Consider the following 21679-nt stretch of genomic DNA (forward strand, 5'->3'; position numbering starts at 1 on the left):
CTCGGTGTCTGCAGAGTTGCTCCTCTCACATGTTCTCACCCTGCTTTTCTCTGGCTGCAATTACAAATGTGCAGTAACTTCGTTTTTCTTTCTTCTTCCTATATCTGTTATCACAGAGGCATTACCACCATTTCTAATTGGTCAAGCTTTGACTAGTGGCACGTTCATCTTTGGAACTACCAGGGACTGGATCTGCCAGGCACAGAAGAAGCTTCTAGCAGCTTCTCACAAAAGATAGTCCTATAGCCTACATGCTACCAAACTTTGGCCACACAAACCCCATATAGTTGAGAAGGGGAGTGATAGAGCAGCTTTGGTGGGCACCTTATGTCCACCCAGGGTCAACCCACAACAAATCAAACACATTGATAAGGTAACAGAAGATGTCCAAAGGTTACTGAAATGTAAAATTGACTCTAGAGTTTTGGATGGGCAGACCTTTCTAAACAAAATCTGCACGTCTGTCTTCTAAGACTCATCTATTATTTACGCTATGACAATCACAATCACCACAGCACTTGAATGAGCATCACCACTACATCCTTAATCTTTCACTGAGGAGTTTTACTTTTAGCAAGTTAAATACAAGCATCTCAAAACAATTTGGTTTTGGGGCAAAGCCCAAGCAGAAGAATGACTTTTCAGTCTGCCCTGACTGTCCCAGTGAAGCAAGTTTATCCTTCAGGGAACCAGTCTTTCATCCCCACGTTGCTTAAGGTGCCTGCAGTTTACCAAATGCTTGCTCTCTTTAGGTTCTTGTGATCTGTGACTTCAACCTTCTTAGGCAAGCCTGTGAATGATTCCTTATTTTCACTTCCACCACAACAGATTCAGCATTCAGCTCAGAAGAGAGACTTCAGGTTTCCTCTGTGAAACTTATAGCTTATTTTCAGGTTTCCTCTGTGAAACTTACAGCTTATTTTAAAAGTGGTCTCACAATAAGATTAAGTAACCGAAGAATTGCATTACCTGTAAGTACAAATATTTTCAAATTAACATATTTGTCTTTGAAAAACTTTTTTGCAAACTGGATCTTAAGATCCTTCCTCTGGCTAGAAGCAGAACTAGTTAGTAAGACTGCACATTGTTCAAAATATTGGTTACTGCAGCTTAATTATGTTCAAACTAACGTGCACTTAATGGTGCTTCTTCACCTGTTTCCTGGCTAACCAGGACCCAGATTTCCATCAGAAAAGGAGGACTTCAGGACTTTTTTGCTCTTCAAGCATAAAACTGGACAACCTACTAGATCTTTCTGTTCCAGGCTCCACATGAAATAGTCTTACTTTGTCACTCTAATTTTTACTTATATTAATACAGCACTCTTCTTCTGAGATTACTCTTAAGAGTTTGATGAAAAGCAACACACAGATCAAAAGGATGCCAAACACAAGCATACACAGCAGCCTAAAGCCCTTAATTGTAAAACCTCATTTTCAATTTCTCAGTCTTCGCAGAATTTCAGCTACCACACTTGAGTTTTCTATGCAAGATCTCTGGCTGAACCTCAATTTAGCTTTGGGCAATTCCTGAAACAAAAGGTTTAAGGTGATCAGGACAAAAACCAGAGCAGCATAAAATAAAAGTAAACAAAAATTGCAGCTCAAATATAGAGAAAGGTGAAAAAGTAACAATAAAATAAGGACATACAGTAAGTACAGGTATACATAGCTGTAATTCAGAAATGCTTGCTTCCCTCTCTAGTATTCAGATCTAAAAGCAAGCAGAAAATAGTACACCAAAAGTAAGAACATTTGAAGACCAAGCATCCAGAAAAAAAACTAGCTACAAGTGCTTGCTTATTATAGTATTACAGCTTCTCTTTATTTGTCTCCAAACCTACCCAATGCCCATAGAGATTAAGTGCCAGGGGGTCTCTTCTTTGGTGAAATCCCATCAAATCTGCTACTAAGTCAAAAAAGATATATCAGAAAAATGGAAGAGTGATATTCTCCAGCATGACAGTCAGCTAGCTATTCTTGCCTCTTCAGTGCTCCTTGATGCCACAGGACTACTACAGTCTCTTTGATTCCACCAAGTGACAATTTGATGACAATTTGGCATCACTTTCTAGAAGCATGGCACATTCTGAAATTAAGTTATCTTGGTAGAGGGTTAGATTTTCGAACATAATAGCTCACAGAAAACACAAGTCCAAGGCATCTCGAACTTGTTGATATAAAATTGCCTTGGAAATTCATCCATGGATTGGTATTATATTTGTAAGAATTCTGAAGGAGAGTTGACATTTGCCACAAACTCATTTTTGACACTCCTCATCATAAAACCCATGAAGACAACACTGCATTTTCTGTATGCTTCTACCAATATAAACAACAGACACTAAATAACAAATACTCCTGAATAGTAATAAAATCATCAGACTCACAGAATGTCTACTGCCCATCAAATCTCCATTTTAAACAAGTCAGAAGAGTCACAAAAAGACAGTATGATACATCCTTATTCATACTAACTACATAAATATAACTCCAGAAGTGCAAGAGTCAAGATTTTGCCAAGCTGTATTAATTTATACACTCTCCCAACTAAAAGAAAATCCTTCAGCAATATTTTATCCAAAACACAATCATATGAAGCCAAGTAGGCTACATTTACGGTCAATTAGTACATCAGAATGTTACCTTGTAGGTAGCTTCATGGTGAAAGATCACAGGAGAGTTACTGACAGCATCTTACAAATTCTAACAACCCCCCATAACTGCTTCATGTGTACAAGACTAGTGACAGAGGTTCCTGTACATTGTTGGGCTGTCCCCGCACGCACCTGGACACAGCCGGGCATACAGAATGGCTTGAGTAGAAAGGGACCTAAGAGATTATGTAGTTCTGCCAGGCAGACAGGGATTCCACCCCCTAGATCAGGCAGCTCAGGGCCCCATCCAGCCTGGCTTTGAACATTTCCACAACTCAGTAGCAACAGTAATTGTCACCTGATAAATAAATCAATCTAGTCCTAAACACTGTATTGCAGAGAGTAAGATTTTTAGGTAACTTCCATGTCAATGGAGATTATTTCCATTCCACATTCCAATTTACCCTTCTGCAACAGTTTGCAACTTTCCACTAGTCTTCTAACAAATCACTTCTAGGGGAGGTATTAGACCAAGTGTTATAAAAATTTGATTAACTGCAAACAGGGATTGTACAGTTTCACAACCTAACAATCACTGTTATCTGGGTTGTCATGTAGTCCAATGTTCATCTCAAATAAAAAATACTGACCATACATGAAACTGCTAAAAAAAGAAAATCAAAGTAGCTGGTCTGACTCTGCAATTACCAAAACCGCTTTCACTTCTGTAGTGCTGAAGTGCCACTCCTAGTGACAGGTTCTCCTTCTATCTCCTGTACGTCCCCTCTGAACTCCACATAGATAACTCACAAGTGTCTGCAACTCATCCTTGACAGAGACGTGCTGGTACTGACTTTTTTGCTTCCTCCTGATATACGAAGCATGCTTTTAAGAAACTTTTCTTCACTGCAGACATAAAAACAAGTGAAGGCACAATTGGTTAGCTTTCAGAAACAGAGACTGTGAGCGGGAAAAAATAGGACAAGACTTCAAAAGCTAAGACAACTAATGCAGAAAAACAAAAAGAAAGTTGCAGGGACTATGTGTATTGACAAATTATTTCAGTTTAACTGAAGACAATGTCACATTATATATATAGAGTAAGCCATACTAATAGAAATGCTGAAGTACATATTTTCTTTTAATCCAGATTACCTACTGAAATTAGGTAATAATAACTGCTATTATTAAAGCTTGTAAGAGTCACTTCAATGTCAACAAATCTTGATGCAAAGAACACATTCTCCTGAGTTTCTATGAAAAAAAAAAAGAATGACAGAGCCTTGCTTTGTCTTCAGTTATAAAAATGAACTCTTATCCTGTTCCAGGTCCTCAATACTGCCCAAAAGTTTAATCATGTAAGGTTTCTTACAGCTCTACAATTAGAGATACATTGGAAATTATTTCATGAGTGAGTAACAGTGTCACACAATATCCATTTTGCTGAAGACCTGGTCAAGTCATTCAGATTTAGGCCAGCTTCCTGTGTTGCAACAGCTGCAGGAATGATACCAAGTGATCTAAGAAAGTACAGATTTCCTGAAGAGAATTTCAAGCTGGGGAGAAACATGAGATGTTGCTTGTCTGGCACAGGATGCAAACACCAATCCATGAGAAGGGCTAGGCTGTCCTACCCCTGCACTATGGTCTAGCCTTTCTCCCTTGGTCAGGAATGAGCTAACCATGTGGACTTACTCAGCAGTCTCTTGTTGTAGCTGCATAGCCAGGACTTACTTCAAATAACATCAAGTCCTTAGATTAATAACTATAGAGTGCTGACTGGGACAGTGTACAAAATAATGTCAAATGCCTCCTCTTCTTCCTGGTTCGCCTCTAAAAAGTTTCTGTAATTCTATAACACACATATTTCTAGGGCCTGACAGTGACTTTCACTCTACTGCTTCAGTAGTAAAAATCACTATTAAAACACTGCTCCTGAAAAAGAAGCATCCTGAATAGCTAGAGGGCCCCCAAATACTTAATTTTATATTTCAAAAATTGCCTGCCTAATAGGCAGATTTCCAACCTGGTGTTTACAGCCTTCCTCCCTTTCCTTGCTGTTAGAAGAGAGAAGAACATGCAGTATGAGTACGTCAGGAACTCACAACAGCAGGCATGAGCAGGCACACAGAAAAATAAAAAACTTTTTCACTTTAGTTGTTACAATGTTTCTTTACACATTCTAAAGCTTGAGAAATGAGAGTTTCCAGTAGCCATAACCTTCTGCTGCTTTTGAAGGTAACCTCATTCAACTCCTTCATGAAGAAACAGTCTGTATGAGCAGACAAGGTCTTTGACTTTGTCAAAATAGCATTTGCCTACTACAAGCAGACTGCCATAACTTCACTAAAATATTACCTCTACTATGCCTGTCTCACCCAGTTGCCTCATGCATGACAGGCCTTAAGGAAAAAGCCATACATTAGATACCCTAAGACACTACAGATCTACTACACTCAACTGTTAAACAACTTTAAAAACTCAGCTTGAAAACAGGTCTATTAATCGCATTCAAGTACAAAAACACTTCTTTTTTCCCCTGCTTTATGCAAGAAAAATAGAAACACACCATCTTAACCACATCTGAGCAGGAAAACAAAGTTTGCCTTGATATATGAAGGTGTAGTTACTGTAGATACTCCTTTCATCTCCCTGAGCAAGGAGGCTGTCTAAAATATCCCTGTACCTGACCTAGATGCAACAGAACACAGCAGAAGTCTGCCCCAACTCAGCAGGGATTCAGCACACTGACACCACACAGTGCACTTGGTCTGCTTTTGGATTAGTTCTGAGCTAAAGGAGTGGCAGCACTCACAACCACAAGCTAAACACAGACTTGTGTCGCACAGCTCGTGCTGAGTGATCTGTTCTACTAAGGGAGCAATTTTGATTAAAACTCCCAACTGGAGCCTAACCTGACAAACACTCTCAAATATCAGCGAGGTATCTGAAAGCCATCTAAGCATTACTTAGAAAGGCCAATTCATAAGAGAGTCGACCCTCTCAGCATACACCCAAGGACAAGAGTGCCTGTTTTTATCAGTAAGATATTCTTATCCTTAAGAGCACCTCTCTGTACCTAACCCTGAGCAGAGCTCTGTGCATGACAGCATTGGCACGGTAGCAGTAAGCATCAAGTACTCAAGTACTTCTGTGACTCTTGCACTTCCCACATCCCAGATGATAGGTGGACAACTGTTTATTTTAGTTCCCTGTCACATTTACTGTGAGATCACAAGCTACAGTGTAGCCTTCAGCACACTTCCTTCCTCAGCCATGGAAAGCAATTTCTTTCTCCTTTTGTAGGCCCTCACCTAGATTCCCATCTGTTTGCCTCTGCTCCAGAAAGGCTCTCAATTAAAAAGACAGTCAGTTTTACTCTGCAAAAACTGGCACAGCACAAAAAGAACTGTCATGGCTCACTTCAGATTTATTTTTGATGAACTGTCCTACAGGAGAGCTTTGGAACAAAATAGCACAATTTTAATTCCGTTCAGAAAACTTATCTGGTGCACATATATAGTAATAGAAGCACAGGTACAGACAGTAAAAAGTCCATTGGGTTTCCCCCCCCCCCCCCCATATATAAGTTCTGGCTTTACTTTTTTTTTGGTCTTTCAACTCTGTTTTGCAGATGATTTCACCCCTAGGCAGACAGGTGCTCCAAGTACGATCATCTTCATTGCAAAAAAAATACATGGCACTTACACTGCACAGCGTAATTCCAAACTCAGTTACTTGGGTACAGGAAATAATACGGTTTTACACTACAGCTCTAAGTTAAACCTGGAGTAGCTCATAACACTACAAGAAGCATCCCTGAAACATACATGTACCAAAGGAATAAAACATCACATCTAGTTAGTCAGTTTATTTTTGCAAAGCCTTTAATGTGAATAGTACAAGTATACCCCACTATTCACTAGGTTCGTTTTTATCTAGAATGAAGTCTACAGCATAGATTTTGAGGAAGAGTAAAAAAAAGATGCAATGAATAATAAAAATTTAAATACTCAACTCTACCAAGTTTGCTTGGGTTTTTTCCCCTCCCAAAAGCTTATGATTTTACTATCAAGGCAAGCCATGCAAAAGGTAATAACTTAAATAATGATCCAAGTTTTTCACAAGAGATAAGAGACTCTTTCCAAAGGGAAATACACTTGGTTTTGAATGGTTATTCTTAAAGGTAATGTGATTGCTTCACTGCCCTTTAATTATAATTCACGGAAAGGAAGAGTATTTCTTGACTCCTTTCCTTATAAGAGTAATTTCAACATATACTTCACTGGGAAAGAGTACTGAAAAGTCTTTGTCATACACTATCTACACATCTCATGCCGGGGTAAGATGTAGCTGTTATATGCGAAAAATTACAATTACATTAATCAAAACATCTAAATGCAAGAACACATACAGAACCTGTATGATTTTCAACCTGGGCATCTGTGACATACCCTCTGTCTTGGAACTGTACTATTGTATCCCAAAGCAGTACAGAGAAAGACTTCCCTTTTTTTGTTTCATTTACCCTGAGCAGCATAATCCATGCCTTCAAGATGGAAACAGGAGTAAAAGCATGCTATTCTTTTTTGCAAAAACCTTGGTTTCTCATCCTCTTCTGTAATCTAGGGCCAATGCGAGAACAGGCAGATTTGGTTTTATTCTCCCCTCTGCAAACTTTGTTTTCCTTCTACCACCTCTTCACTAACGCACGCAGAAGGGTACCAGGACCTCAGGCTCAGTAAACGGGTTTGGCGCAGGAAGTGTCAGTCAAATTCTTCCATTTGCTTTGACACGGGTGATGGTGGGGCGTTTAGACGAGGCGAACATCCCTGTCATTTCCTTTTCATTTTGCGGTAAGCAGGAAGGGAACTCGCAGGCCCCCGCGCTGGCTGCCTGTCCCGCTCCGTGGCCTCCCCAGGCACAGCCCCGGCGGGCTGCCCCGGCCGGCCGCGCCCGGCCTGACCCCCCCGCCTCGCCCCCACGCACCGGCCGGAAAGAGCGAGCGGCTTCTCTCCCGCGGCCGGACTAGGTGGGGCTCGCCTCGGACTTCCCGCTGACAACGCCGGCGGCCGCCGGGCACCGTCCCCTTCCCCGCCCGCGGCGGGGCCGCGCCGGGCGTCACCCGCCCCTCCCCGCGGCCGTCCGGGCCCCACGTCGCGGCCCCGACCCGCGGGGTTACAACTTTCCGCTTCCGCTCCAACTTCTGCTACGGGGACCGGCGGCCGGGGGGCGGCGGCGAACGGCAGGGCCGAGCCCTGGGCCCGACCGCGACGGCTGCCCCTCAGCGCCCCGCTCCCCCCACCCCCTCGGGGTCCCACCACGCCTGAGGCCGGACGAGGCGGCGGCTCCCGGTTCCACTTCCGCCATGTTCCGGGCTGGTGCCCCTTTCCTCGGAGCGCGCCGCTCCCCGCCGTCGCCGTCGCCGCCGCCACCCCCCTCTCGCCGCCGCCCCCACCCCACCCCACCCCACCCCGCCCCGCCACCTGTACCAGAGACGCCACGCCGCTCCCCGCCACAGCGGCGCGGCCCGGCCCGCGCTGCCCTCCGCAACCCACCGGACAGCGCCTCCGCTCCCCGCCGACCGCGCGCCGCCGCCGCCGCCTCGCCGGCCGATCCCGCTGCGCCGCGCCCGCTGCGCTCCGCTCGGCTCCGCTGCGCTCCGCTCGCCGCCTGTGCCGGGGCGCGGCTCGGGGCCGTCGCCGTGACGCCGCACGCCCAGCCTCGCTCTGGCGCGGCGGGGGCGGAGGGAGGGGCGGGCACGGGGAGGGCTGACCCCGCGCACCGCCCCCCGCGCACGCGCACGCGCTCGGCCGCCCCGCCCCGCCCCGGGCCGGGGGTGGCGGGGCCGGGGCTGAGGGGGCCGGGATGGCCGGGGTTTCCTTGGCGGAACGCCGCCCCTCGCCCGAGCTCCTGTGCGCTCCAGCTGGGAGCCGTGGCTTAGTCACCGCTCAAAGGTGCGCCGAAAGCACAGCATGGTTGCTTAAAGTTAATTAAGAACGTAAAGAGCTGGAAAAGTAAATGCCAGCGCACTATTTCCTGCGTTTCTAAAAAGGTGTTGAGATCCACTAGTCAAAGGTGTTTCAGAGATGCCGCATACTGCTGGTTTTATGTGGACCATTATGCCTCTGGATGTGAAAAGTCTTATCATTATTCTTGCCGATACAAAGCAGGATTTCCAGTGCCTGCAAAAAATTACCGTATTAGCTTTTCTGTTATTTCAGTCCTAAAATATGCAAATCACGTTTCTCCCCCGTCCCCCCGATGTCACCTATATTTTCCAGTTACAAAGGGTTTAGCTGATAAAGATTAAATGAGCATTTATGTTTCTAGGAAACACTGAGTAAGTAAAGAGTTAACGTTGTGCTTTCAGACCAAACTTGTGCTCTGAGGAAGTCCACGGCACTTCCACACTTGCACAAGCGTGTATAAAACTGACAGGAAGTTGCAGTGAGGCTTCTGGCAAGGAGAGTGGGTGTGGAGGAAGCAGTGGCTTTCTGTTTGTAGGACAGAGATAGAAAAGGGAGCCCATATGAGTTCAAGCGAATCTGTGGGAGATGCTAAAGCTCAGAGCAGGGTCACAGGATGACCAGGGAAATGAACTGCCCTTCGTAGGGAAGACTTCATCGAGATACAGGGCATCCAGAAAGCAACACACTTCAAAAAATATTTTTCTTTTACAGTGTTGCTGCCAAATCCTGAATGTCATAAAATCTCTTCCAAAGTCCAGACAAATCTCTTGGTCTTTTACAGCTTAAACTCGTGTGCAGTCCTTTGATAATGAATCCCTGTAAATGATGGATAATGCAAGAGAGCTCTGGTTGTGAGAAATCAAGTCCATAGAAACCAGTCCTTTCTAAGCAAAAGAAACATCCTATGCAGGACAAAAATCATTAATGAGATGAATAGGTGAAATACAGCCTTTCAAGTGAAAATAAGAAGAGCATTTCATGCAATTATTGCTACTGTGTAGCATATTAGCTCACCAGACAGAAAAATACTTGTGTTCTTATTTTTTCTGTCACTAGATACTGTTATCAGCACCAGAAATATTCAGAGGAAAAGAACAAAGATAAATATCCTCAGCCCTCACAACTTTCTTCAGTGAACTAGGTTAATCACAAATAACTTGCCTTGCAGTGTTCCAGGAACAGATACGTGTCATTAATGTAATAGTATTTTACAGTGTGCCTTTAATCGTTCTGTGTTTTATAGAACAATATGTTCTATAAAAATATATGTTTTATATCTGGGGCAAATGCTCCTGTTTGCAATACAATAAGAAAAGAGGAAGGTGGCCTTTGGGGGTCATGAGTAAACCTCTGCGAACAGATCCTGGTGTTCTGAGTTTCACATAGGGGTAACTGGACCTTAGTATTTTACAAGAAGTGTATATACACATATATAAACATATGGTTTGCTTAATATAGACGTGTTTGGAGATTGATCACTGTAGCCAGAAGAAATAGGCAATTAGGATTCATTCTAAGCAAGAGACCAAGTGTTCCCTCTCCCCAACTCTCTCAGCCACATAGTTTAAATGTAAATTGGACCCTTAATTTTGGATTTTCCTATGAATCATCTAGCTAATCCTCAGCTCAATTCTTAAACCAGCTTTACTCATATCAGTGTGACTGGCAAAGAGCAATCGGTGTGCTTACAAGGCATACTCACCCAGTACTTCCCAGGGCTTGTTCTGCTCAGCTTGCTCAGAGTTTCTACCTCAGGCAGCTGAACAAGTGCTGAGGTTTCCCTGTGATAGAGCAACTCCCCAGAGAACCAGGAGTTTGGGTGAAATGAGGAGGATGTGGCTGCAGTGATGTTGTGTTTAATAGGAACAGCACAGACACATCAGCTTGCTTTAGTGGGCCTGCTCATGCCGAGCATTGATCTGGAATTTTAAAAGAAGAAGGTCAAATACCCAGCTGCCTGTTTACTGAACAAAAAGCAGTAGAGACCTGCTTATGCACATGAATCTTAACATCAAATAGACCTTTCTAAAGCACTGTAACGTCCTTTGTGCTGTAACCTCTGTCTCCCAATTTGCCAGTTGCCTGCATGTACTTCAAAACCCTTTTATTTCAATGACCAGTGCTTAGCTGGAGGTAGTTCAGTCTGCTCATCACTAACACAGTGAGCCATCTGATAATGTCATGGCTCTTGTGAGGAACAAGAGCATGTAGAAGATCCCCTCATGAAGATCTTCCTCATGCAAGATGAGGAGGAAAATACTGACGAATCTTGTTAAAAAGTTCAGTGGAACTAGTGGGGGAGTAAGGTGGGGGTTGATAGATTATTTGGGGAAAACAAAGTCATATTTTTTTAATGATTCTTTAACAAAAGCTTGGCAGGGCAGCCTTGGTCACCTCCATGCAATTTTCCTAACTTTGCCTGCATTGTTTTCACTGGGACTGCATGGGTGTTGGAGTGAAGAATGTGGCACTATGTGTATTGCAGTTTCATTACTGCTGAAACACAGCCATCTCTGGGACAGAATGCAGATCTGGCTTGTGCCAGCAAACTCTAAAGTTAAAAGGGTATGTGGTGCCAGGAAATACAGTGCTGGCTGCATGCCAGCTAGCTGTGAGCTTTTCTAGAAATTTGTCATGAAGGAAAAAGAAACACCATTTGGTAAATCCTAATAGGATGCTTTGCTTTCAGAGGGAAAGTAAATTTCTCATCGTTTAAGGGGAATGGACTGAAAGGGATCAATTCATAGCTCTACACCTCAGCTGTTCCAGCAAAGAATGGTCACTAGATTAGAATGTGCTTTGGATCATGAGAACAATAAAGAGAAAGCTTCTTCAATACTAAAGAAAAATAACATATTTTTGTGACATAGATATGTGAGATTTTTTTTTTTCATTCTGTATCCTTCAACATGATTTTCATTTGTTATTTCTCCATACTCAGAAGATTTAGTCACACAGAGTGGGAATACCTGTATGTCTGGATAGAACCTTGAGATGTTTCAGGGATGTGTCTTCCCCTCCAGACTCAATGCAATTTCTCTGTGTCTTTGTATCTGTTGATACAGCTTCAGCCTGAGGTTTTTCACCTGGTAATTATGAGCTCTACTTGTTCATCATCTTCCCTTCAGACATAGCTTCCATTATGCAGTTCTGCTTCTTAATGTCTCTTCATTGCATCTTCTTGATGTATTGCTGTTTGCTAATTCAAAGGTGTTTAAACATTGGTTTAATCACAAGCTTGACTGAAACTTAATATGGAGACTTTTTTCTCAACTTTTTTTTTCACTTTCCAGGTGTTTACCTCATTGCTGAGGAAAATTCTGTCACTTTGCTCCTCTTTCTCCTCCAAACCATCTTGAGTTAATGCTTTTTCTTATCTCTAAGTGATGCTCCATGACTCTTCAATTTATCTGCCAAAAATCTCTTACTGAACTAGCCCTTTTCCTTATCCTTGGCCAAAATCCTATTATTTGTTCATACAGTATAGTCCTCCCTTTATCTTGTGATTTGTCTCCTTCCCTACCCAGTGATAACTGCTTTGAGGTGCAAAATTTGCCATTGTGTTTTTAATCTGGGGAAGAACAGGCAATGGGCACTACTGCAATTTAAACTGTAAATGTCAGCATTTATTTACAGGGATCTAATTTTTTAATCTGTTTTCTTCTGTCTTTGGGAGACTACTTTTATATCACTGCAGTTACTTCAGATAAAGCAAGGAATAGCTGTTTCACAACATAGCTGTTGTGAAAGCATGGTACTCTGAATTGCAGAGGAATTCAAGAAAATGTCCCGAGCTCAGGAATTTAAACTCTTAAAAATTAGGATTCATTTAGTAAAAGGAAAAGCCTACTTTATTTTATCCTCTGTGGAAAATACTTTAAAAAATTGCTTTGGACAACCAGCTCATCAGATAAGGAACAAGATTGTCAGAGCAACATAAGTGCTTTAAAAGTGTAAATTAAGAATAATGTATCTACTTGAAACTAGAGAATGAATGTAATTACCTGGAGGAGAATCTGTCCAGGATATGGGTGTCTGTTTTTCTCAAGAAAAGCTGAAAGTCACACACAAATTTTCACAGTTTCAAAGCTTCAGAAGTTTCACTTCCCTGCTTTTCCAGGAGAACACTTCTAGCAGTGCATGATGCAGAAAGGAGGTTGCTAGTTTCTGAATCACCAGCTGCTGTGATACCTGGATAGTTCTTCAAAGCCTTCCATAAAAGGGCTGGGTGCAATGGCATTGTGATGGCTGATCACAATGTGTCAGTATAAAGTTGTAAACCAACAGTTTCCTCATTTATAATTCAGCACTATTCCCAACAATGTCCTTCTTCACACCATGACCAGGTATTTCAGAATAATGCATTGAGCAAAATAGAACAGCCTGATCAAAGAAAGCACTGGGTCCATGGTGGTAGTGCTATCAAGTATGGGGAAAGTAGGAACTTTTCATTCTGCTTTATGGGAGCATGAAAGTGCAGAATTTTTACTTCGTATAAACGTGTTTATAATTATAACTGAATGTCAGTAACAACACTTTGACTATTGTACCCTTCTTTTGTTCTTTGATTTTTTTTCATTGCTACTTGTTTCTAGCATATTCATTTATATCCAGATTCTGACTGCTGGAGACAGAAGAAAGGTTCCTGTTGATTTTAATGAGCTTTAAACCAGGACCTAAATTCAGCCCTTGAGGGATGTGCAATATTTAAAATATATATTCACTGCTGGTTCATGTCAATATTAAGACAGGAACAAGTATATTTAACAATGACAGGCCTAAAAATACTCAGTGTTTTTGTCCTGCTTTCCCTAGCAGCCAAATTATATCCCAATGAATACAGGAATTTACACTGACATAGATATGGAAGTGAGTTTTCATTGCTTTATTTTTTGTTTCTGTCTGCTTCAGAATCAAGCCTTAATTAACACAATGGGCCAAAAGCATTCATGGGAAAATAATTATTTACATTAGTAGTTCATTACTTTTGGTACTCAGTTTGGTTAGAAAAACAAAATGTACAGCAGAGAAAGGAGAATTTATTTCATAACTTTGCTAGATCATTTTCTTCTTAGCTTTCTTTGTACATGTGGCCTTGTTCTTCCATATCTTTCCTCTGGCCATGAAAACTGTTACTGAAACATGTTACAATCATGACAGAGGTCTTAATGAATATAGTTAAAGTCTACACCAAGGAATAAACATATTCCTTGCCTCTTAAAACTAGCCAAAAAGCAGATTAATTTTTTCCTGTTATTATTTTTTGTTTTTTTCAGAATGAATGCATTGTGGGTTTTTTAGCTGGTTTACTTCTTCTTTTAAAGTTTCTGGTTTACTTCTTTCTTAAAAAGTTCATATATTGCAAACCTCTGAAATAGTAATTTCATTAAAGTGTTTACTACTAATCCAATGGTATATATTATAGTTAGAAGAAAATATTTTAGTGAAATTTTGTATCCTCTAAATAACCAGTGTAAAACCAGGAAAATATTGATTTTGAATAAGTGCCTATATTCAAACCATCTCCAGATAAGACATTACATCTGGCACAGGCTGTTATATCTGTTCACAGTCTCATCTGGAAAAGTTCAGATGTTTTTTTGGGTGGTATGGGTGCAGTGATAATCGATGGCATCAGATCTGTGCAGTGATGCCCCACTCTGCCTCCTCTTGCTCACTCTCATCGCACTCTGCAGCTTGTTTGCTTCCCTCTAGCCCAACTTTCAGGGTGGTTTATCAGCTAGTAGGCCTATAACTTATTTGCCCCTTTCTGCTGTCACCTTTAGAAGGACTCAGGGGTCCAATTCCTTCTTGTTCCTTAACTGTCCTGGAAGTCTGAATAGAAGATCTGTGCTATAGATTTATTTTATGAATACTTTCATTTTACTTCTGCTGTACTATGCAGTTCTGTTGAACTTCAAATTGAAGATTTCACAATATCCTATTCACATAAGTTATCTTTGTTGTTATATTCACTTTTTATCAATAAAAACATGCATTTGAAATTAAAATGCTATCCTCTCCCTTTCCTAGAAATCCAGAAGTCCCCAGACTTTTAATTGCCTCTGCACTACACAGAATCTTCTGTTTCAACCTCAAGCGCATAAAATTTGATCTCCAGACAGGATTTTAACATTCAGAGAAGGCTGGTGTAGAGGAGGCCTGTGAATCACTACCAAAGACAGGGACAGAATGGAAGCTGTTGCCCTGGTGTTGCATTTCCTTCTGTGCAAATGATACTCCTGTTGCCCTGGTGCTGTGTTTCACATGCTAAGGTGATACTCCATGGGCTATGCTAGTTGTGCAGCCCATTAGTGTCCCCTGTGTGGCATTTCCAAATTCAATTCAAATTAAAGAAGACGCAGGGCCATGATTGTAATGATGTGACATTAAATAAAAATTCTAATTTGTTTTAATGGTGTTGACACCTGAATTGTTAGTTTTCCTCCCTGTTTTTTCTAATTTTTGTTGTTATGTACATTTTTCCTTTTCCACTCTTCCCTTAAAAAACATCAAATTATATGAGTTTCAGACCCTAATGAGGCCACAATGAATTCAAGTAATGGGTTTCATGCTGTCTTTCTCTAATTCCTATAATTGTGTCTATCCTTTATTCTACATAATCCCATTATTTTATAAAATGGCAAGTTTTCCTTTCCCCCTTCTTCTCTTTATCTTTTATCTTGTCTCCCTTTTTGCTTTAAGATGGTATTTTAAAGACTTCAAGTTAGTTCTAGGGTGGAGTTGTGTGATATAATCAACTTCAAAATGATATTTAAATTTCCTTTCATCCACTACAATACTGAAATTTATGCTCAGAGATCAGCATTTACTCTTACTGCATGTTTTAATGCTCCTTCAGTGTTATAAAGAGAGGACTGTTGCTTTTTTTGCCTGAAATCACTCTTAGATTAGTACCTTGTTATTAACAATTCTGGTTCATAACAGTAGATTCAGGGAAAGAGCAGTGCCTTGTAGATAACCAGTTCTTGCGAATAGCTTTTTATCAATTAAGTGATTTTTTTCTGTCTCTGGCATTCAGTAATGGAGGAAAAGTCCTCAGGGGGTAATCCTTCCTTTTAAAGAAGAAATTCTGAGGTGCTTCAGGCTTTCCCAAGTTAGCCCATTTCCTACTCTCCCTATATCGGCCCTGTTCTAGGCATAACACTGTATTTTAGTTCTCAGAAATATTCTGTGCATGGTTTAGGCTGTTCACAAAGGCACATGGACCCCAGAAAGCGAACACAACTGCCCACAGTATTTAATGTACAGAGAACACTGAGTGTCAACAACTCACAGGGCCAGTAATTCTCAGAATTTTGCCTACACAGGATTTTTGCTTATCCAGCCCAAGTGTGATTAGATGGCTTTCTCAGATGCCAGTGTAGGGAGGGCAGTCAGTCAGATGCCACATACACCACACCCATGATGAAAAGCTGAGCCTGTCCAAGTTACACTCTGGGGATATATTTTTTAATGCTCTATAATAAGCTACCTGTGCACAACAGAGTCATGAACCATTCTGTCATATAGATTCCTGTCAGCTTGTTACAGCTTGTTCCAGGTTTGCTAGTATATGTCCAAGGCAGCTTGGTTCATAATTAGGAATCCTAAACATAGCTAATAAATCTCAGCCCCATTTTCTTTCAGAGTGTATCACTGGCAAAAAGCTTGCCAGCTGAACCTATATGGAAACTACAATTTCCCTAAAAGACAATTAAAAACATATTATATACTCAGTGTCCTGTAGTTTGGTGCCAGTATCACATAAAACAGGTTCCATGTAGTTACATGGAATTTGTAAGATGGACAGATGAACCTCAGTTCTGCCCTCCCATATATATAGCATAATATGTAAGTGAATTACAAAATTTTTAAATACATCTCCAAAGGGAAATTGATTTGGTTATTTGCTTACCCACGCACTTCATGAACATATACATGTAGGCAAAAAAACAAATGCACAATTTTGAGACAGCATTTTCCTAACGATTTGTCTGCAGTCTAATGGGTTTTCAGCGACAACATAATAATATTTGGGATAATGCACTGTACCTATATACATGTAAACATTTAGTTAGAATTACTCTGGGAATCCTATTTTTGAATTTCCACCCTTCTTTGCAATGCAATGTTTGACCTTCATGATGTATTAACATAGAGGGGTTTTTTAAATTTAATATACCGATGAAATTGGGGCAGAGAACACAGATGACTGCCTCTGAGCCCTCAGGCTCCTGATTATCTCAGGATAACTGTGCCTTCCTGGAGTTGCTCAACTGCTGCATTAACAGTCTTTACTGTGAAGAAAGCAGTGTTAGATAAACATCATTCAGAAAGATATCTCTAATTGTTTGAGCCTATGGAAATAATGTGCCCCAAGCATCAGCAGTAGATAGGTGTGGTTTTGAGATCATCAAGAAATATCTTTGGCTAGTATCAGCTCAGTGCTGTGTCATCCCCTTGTTTTAATTGACACTGAGTGTATCACTTGCTCATTTTAATGCATTTACAAATCTTGATTAAGTCACAGTAGTTAAATGTCAATATATTCACAGCAGCTTTATAGGCTAGGGAGTTACCTGCCCTTTTTTGTGTTTGAATACCTCATGCAGAGACAGTAAAAGACATTTATTTATGCCTGAGTATTGGCTAGTGCCAGCAACAGCTGCCAGCAGCTGAGGGTGGCACTAGGATGTTGCAACACTCAGCAGAGGCATCCCCGGTAGGTATCAGCCCTCCCCAGCTGAGCAGCTCTTCAAAGCCACCATCCCTGTGCCTGCAGTCATCACAGCCAACACACCCAGGGAGTCAGGAACTTGTAAGCCATTCAGAGCCACCACATGGATTCAAAACTGGTCGATAACTCCACTGGAGCTGGGACTTTGTGGTTGCCCTCTCTGCATGTTGTTGCCAAGGAATGTTTTGAAGATGACCTTCTTTGCCTCTCATATCTTCAGTGTGTTTGTTCCTTTTTACACATCCATCATCTTGTCCTCCTGCATATGTCACCCCAATCTTCTCATAAATGCCCTGATATTCTCCTTCCTCAAGTGCAGAGGCTGTGCTTGCTGTGTCACTACACCTGCAGTTCACAGCTCATATAACTCCAGCACAGAAAATAGATATGTATATACCCTGTAGGAAGCTTGGTGAAATGGAAGTGTTGGGGTGCTTGGAAATTCCAACTGGAAGGTCTGTCCCACATAAATGAGGTCACTATTCCAGTAAATTGCATCTATTTCTGCTGTGTAAAACTAGGGAAATTTGGTTTCTTGGGACCTTGCTGTCCTTCCAGATTAATTGCATCTAAATTAAATAGAAGGTGCTGATATTATACTAGCAATATCAGATGGTCCTGTTTCATTTACTAATATACAAGTTCTGTTATACTTCCCCATGAATGACAAGTGGTCTGGTGACAGTTCCTGAATATGTTGGAATCTATCTGAATACAGTAAAAAATCGAAGTCATTCTAGAGGGGAAAGAAAAGAAAATATAGCTTGATTGTTGATTACTATTTTCTTTTTTTTGGGTAGTTTTATTCTAACTTGTCATCAAAAATACTTTATCATTAACAATTTGGATATTGATAGAATATCTCTACCACAAGTCCTTTTTCTTTATTCCTCAAATTTTTTTAATATGTGCCTCAAACTGTGATATTCTGTGTCAAAGTACCCATCACTGACTTGTGTATATATGTATCAAATAATATATACACTAATATTTACCATTGATTTATACAACTGTTTATATAAATTAATATATTATTACACAATACATTATTGTAACAACATCATACATATACTAACACATATCTATACCATATGCAATTATTATATGGGGCTATGTAATAATAATAATTACAATTGTGTATAAATTGTATGTGATGAGAAAGATCATAAAAGGATTGTATCAACATCCTAGCCATTGCTAGTGGTACTTATTTACCAGGAGAAAATTAACTAAAATAGCTAGAGTGGATTATTTGTGCCTGAAAAAGTAGTTGTCCTGGAATTGGCATACCTTGCTTTAACCCAGAGAAATGTTATGAGGTACAGAAACCTCCTTGTTATTGCTAATAGCTTCCCCACAAACTGTGAGATGTATGTAGTGAACATTTATCTGCAGACAGAAGTTACTTTTTACAAAGACAACGCAGAACCACAGAAAGGCGTTAACACTTCAGCTCTAACACTGTGGTTTGTGAACACTGATGGCTTCTGAAGCCTCTCCTCTTTCCAGGGCAGGCACTCACAAATCTGCTGTGAGAAGAGATAAATACTAGACTTCAATCCTAGCCTGCTTCTACTCCTAATTCAGTAGCACTTGGCTTTACAGACATTTTATCCTGAGGCTTGTATCGCTGAAAGGAAGTGGGGACTTGATTTCCCTGTTCCCACTGCCAGCACCCTCCCCGGCTGCACACAAATCTGCTGCTACAGTGGGCTGTAGTCATGTTTCAGCAGCAAACATGAAACAGGCCATAGCTACAGCAAACAGAGAAATAATAATGATAATAATAACAACAACAACAACAACAACAACAACAACAACCTCATCTGTTCTCAAGATAACATTGATCCGTGAAGTGCCGCTGTATTTTGGTTGCAAGAGGATGATACATGGACTTGTTAAAATAATACAAATTAATCCCCTAGAATTGTACTGATTAAAATGGGAAGGATACAGACCATGCACTCTTGCATCATAAATACTGTCTGTGAAGTTTAAGGTTTGAAAATAATTTGTTCTATCTTAAAAAAAGGTTCTATCAGTGCAAAGTTTAGCAGTTTAATGATACCTTCATTCTATGCAACACATAGTCCTCTATTTAAACAAGTCAAAGGTCTGATCACTTATTTACGACCAAACTGTAACTTTCAGAGATCAGAGTGCACAAGGAATTTATAATCACATTTTGGGAGACTCAGTTCTACAGCTCACAGCTGCCTTGAGTATCCCTTAACAACATATATTCCTGAGGCTTCCTCCCAGCTCCGATGGAGAGAAAAAGATATTAATTAAGGGTGCTATGCCAGTTCATACCAGACTGAGATCCAACCTAATAGTTATAGTCCACAATAGAAACGAGAGTCTTGATGGAGGTCTCTAAGATACAGATGCTAATTATCCTGAACATAATTACTGGGTGCAATGGTAGAAGATGATGAGTACTCTTTACTCACAGGAACCTGTGGGCCAAGTGTAAAATGGTGCTGGCTCCATCCTACTGGCTGGTAAAGTATGAGAATCACAGATACTCAGCAATGCTAGGGAAAAAGCCCCATATGAAAAATGCATGGACATTAACCAGCAACTCTTTGGAACACAGCAGGAATGTTCATATTTATATTGATAGTAAAAATGAGTGCAAGAAACTGGCTGTTGGATTTTAAGTACTGAGAACTTTATCCCTTTTCCCTGCCATGTTAGAGTAATACAGTAGTTTTTCTGTGTTTATTCAGTCTATGTGTGCTGTATTGTGCTCAGAAGGTTTTGTCTTGCAATCAGAGATGTCGATCTGCTGAGAAGATTCCTCTGGACCAGAAGATATCTTGGCACTATGGCCCATTATGGTCATCTTGACAATCATTTGCCTAAGTGTGACAGAAGCTTTCCTGAATGCCCTCAGTACATTTATAGCATTATTGCCATGTGTTCATCCCTCACTTGTAGAAAAGTCATGCTCACTGTGAGATCAGGCTGTTGGGAGCTTTGCACCTGCTGTCCTGATAGAGATCAGAGCAGGAGCTCTCCAGGGAGGGTCTGGAAACATGTGAGGTGTGTGTCCAGAGGCATTGCTGTGCAGTCCATCTGGCTGCCTTGCTTCGTGCCCACGGAAATAAAAAGCACAGCAGATTTCCCAGGGTGGGACCCCAAAGCCAGGCACAAGGGTGTGAGCCAGCTCACAAGGCTTGCTTGGGCAGATCAGATCTAACAGCTGCAGTGTCAGTGCCTTCTGCCTTGCCCTGTGGTTGTGCTGCTCTGCAGCTGGGGTAGAGTCAGTAGTGAATAAACTGCTTTAAAGCTGGCTGTTAGTGATCAGGAGGAGGGGAGCCATGGACTTCAGTCTCTGTCAGGTTTGCCACTGACTAGAGTTTGGCCATATCTACAGGTTAACAGTCCTTCATAATGAATGTTCATGTAAATTGGAACCTTAATTTATTAGTTGAGCTGCTGAAAACTTATCTCCTTCTCTACCATACACATTTAAAGGGTTCTGTCAAGAAATAAAAAATCCCATCTGAAATACTTTCTATTCCCCAGGGATCATACAGCACCTCCAAAGTCTGTTTTACTGTCATTCTCCCAATCTGTTTTGCACTTCTGTTGAACGGAGCTCGTACCTAGGAGCAGTTCTTACAGAATGCTACATGACACCTATAGGTTCTCCTGTTGTTTTGTTGGTCTTGAACTTAGTGCTCCAAGGACATAAACAGATTTGGCATTTAGAGTAAATGCAGTAGAAGGTGATATCAGTACAACTGCAGGAAAAATTAAAAATAAATCTGCATTGTAAGAGAAATTGTTAATTATTTAGAGAAGCTGTTAATTATTTAGAATTCATCACCTGCGTGGGACAGTAGAGCTTTGTGATTTATTAAAGGGTTAATTTTATTTTGAATTTTGTTTCCAACTTCAACAATTATATCAACCACCCCCATAGGCCTTTCAGCCCCACACTCTGCATGCAGCTCTGCCCTGCAGGCACAGTTTCAGGGAAAGCCACAATCCTTTTATAAGCTGTATGTTATTGAAAGATAAGCCTATACCTTGGGCAGTATTCTTCCTAGTTTTGCTGTGAGGGGGAAAATGACAATGGTCTCAACTTTTCAGTATCTCCTCCATTGCAGAGGGAAGTTAGACCTGAGTCCTTGTTTCCTCCCCAGTGAGGAAGCATACCTGCTGCTTCATGCAGTAAAAAGAAACACTCCCTCTGTAAGACCTTCCTTTAATTTTTTACTAGGGTATCACGGGAAGGTCAGATGAAATCTGGCCCTAGAGCATTTAATCTGACTCATTTTTTTGTACAGCTTCTTTCATGTAAACAGTGCAGTAGAACACTTAGCCAAGAACAAAGGAGTATTTGAGAGGCCTGCTAAA

General features: G+C 41.1%; 1 protein-coding gene across 1 annotated transcript in view; it reads right to left on the reverse strand.

Moving 5' to 3' along the window:
• RAP1B (RAP1B, member of RAS oncogene family) overlaps positions 1-8345 on the reverse strand; it is a 34759-nt gene extending 26414 nt beyond the window's left edge. The window contains exon 1 of the mRNA XM_054630856.2: positions 8155-8345. The gene's annotated coding sequence lies outside the window, so the exon portion shown is untranslated. The remainder of the gene's footprint in view (positions 1-8154) is intronic.
• Positions 8346-21679: the final 13334 nt, after the last annotated feature.

The sequence above is a fragment of the Agelaius phoeniceus genome, chromosome 5 (assembly GCF_051311805.1).
Source record: "Agelaius phoeniceus isolate bAgePho1 chromosome 5, bAgePho1.hap1, whole genome shotgun sequence".
Classification (NCBI taxonomy): Eukaryota; Metazoa; Chordata; class Aves; order Passeriformes; family Icteridae; genus Agelaius; species Agelaius phoeniceus.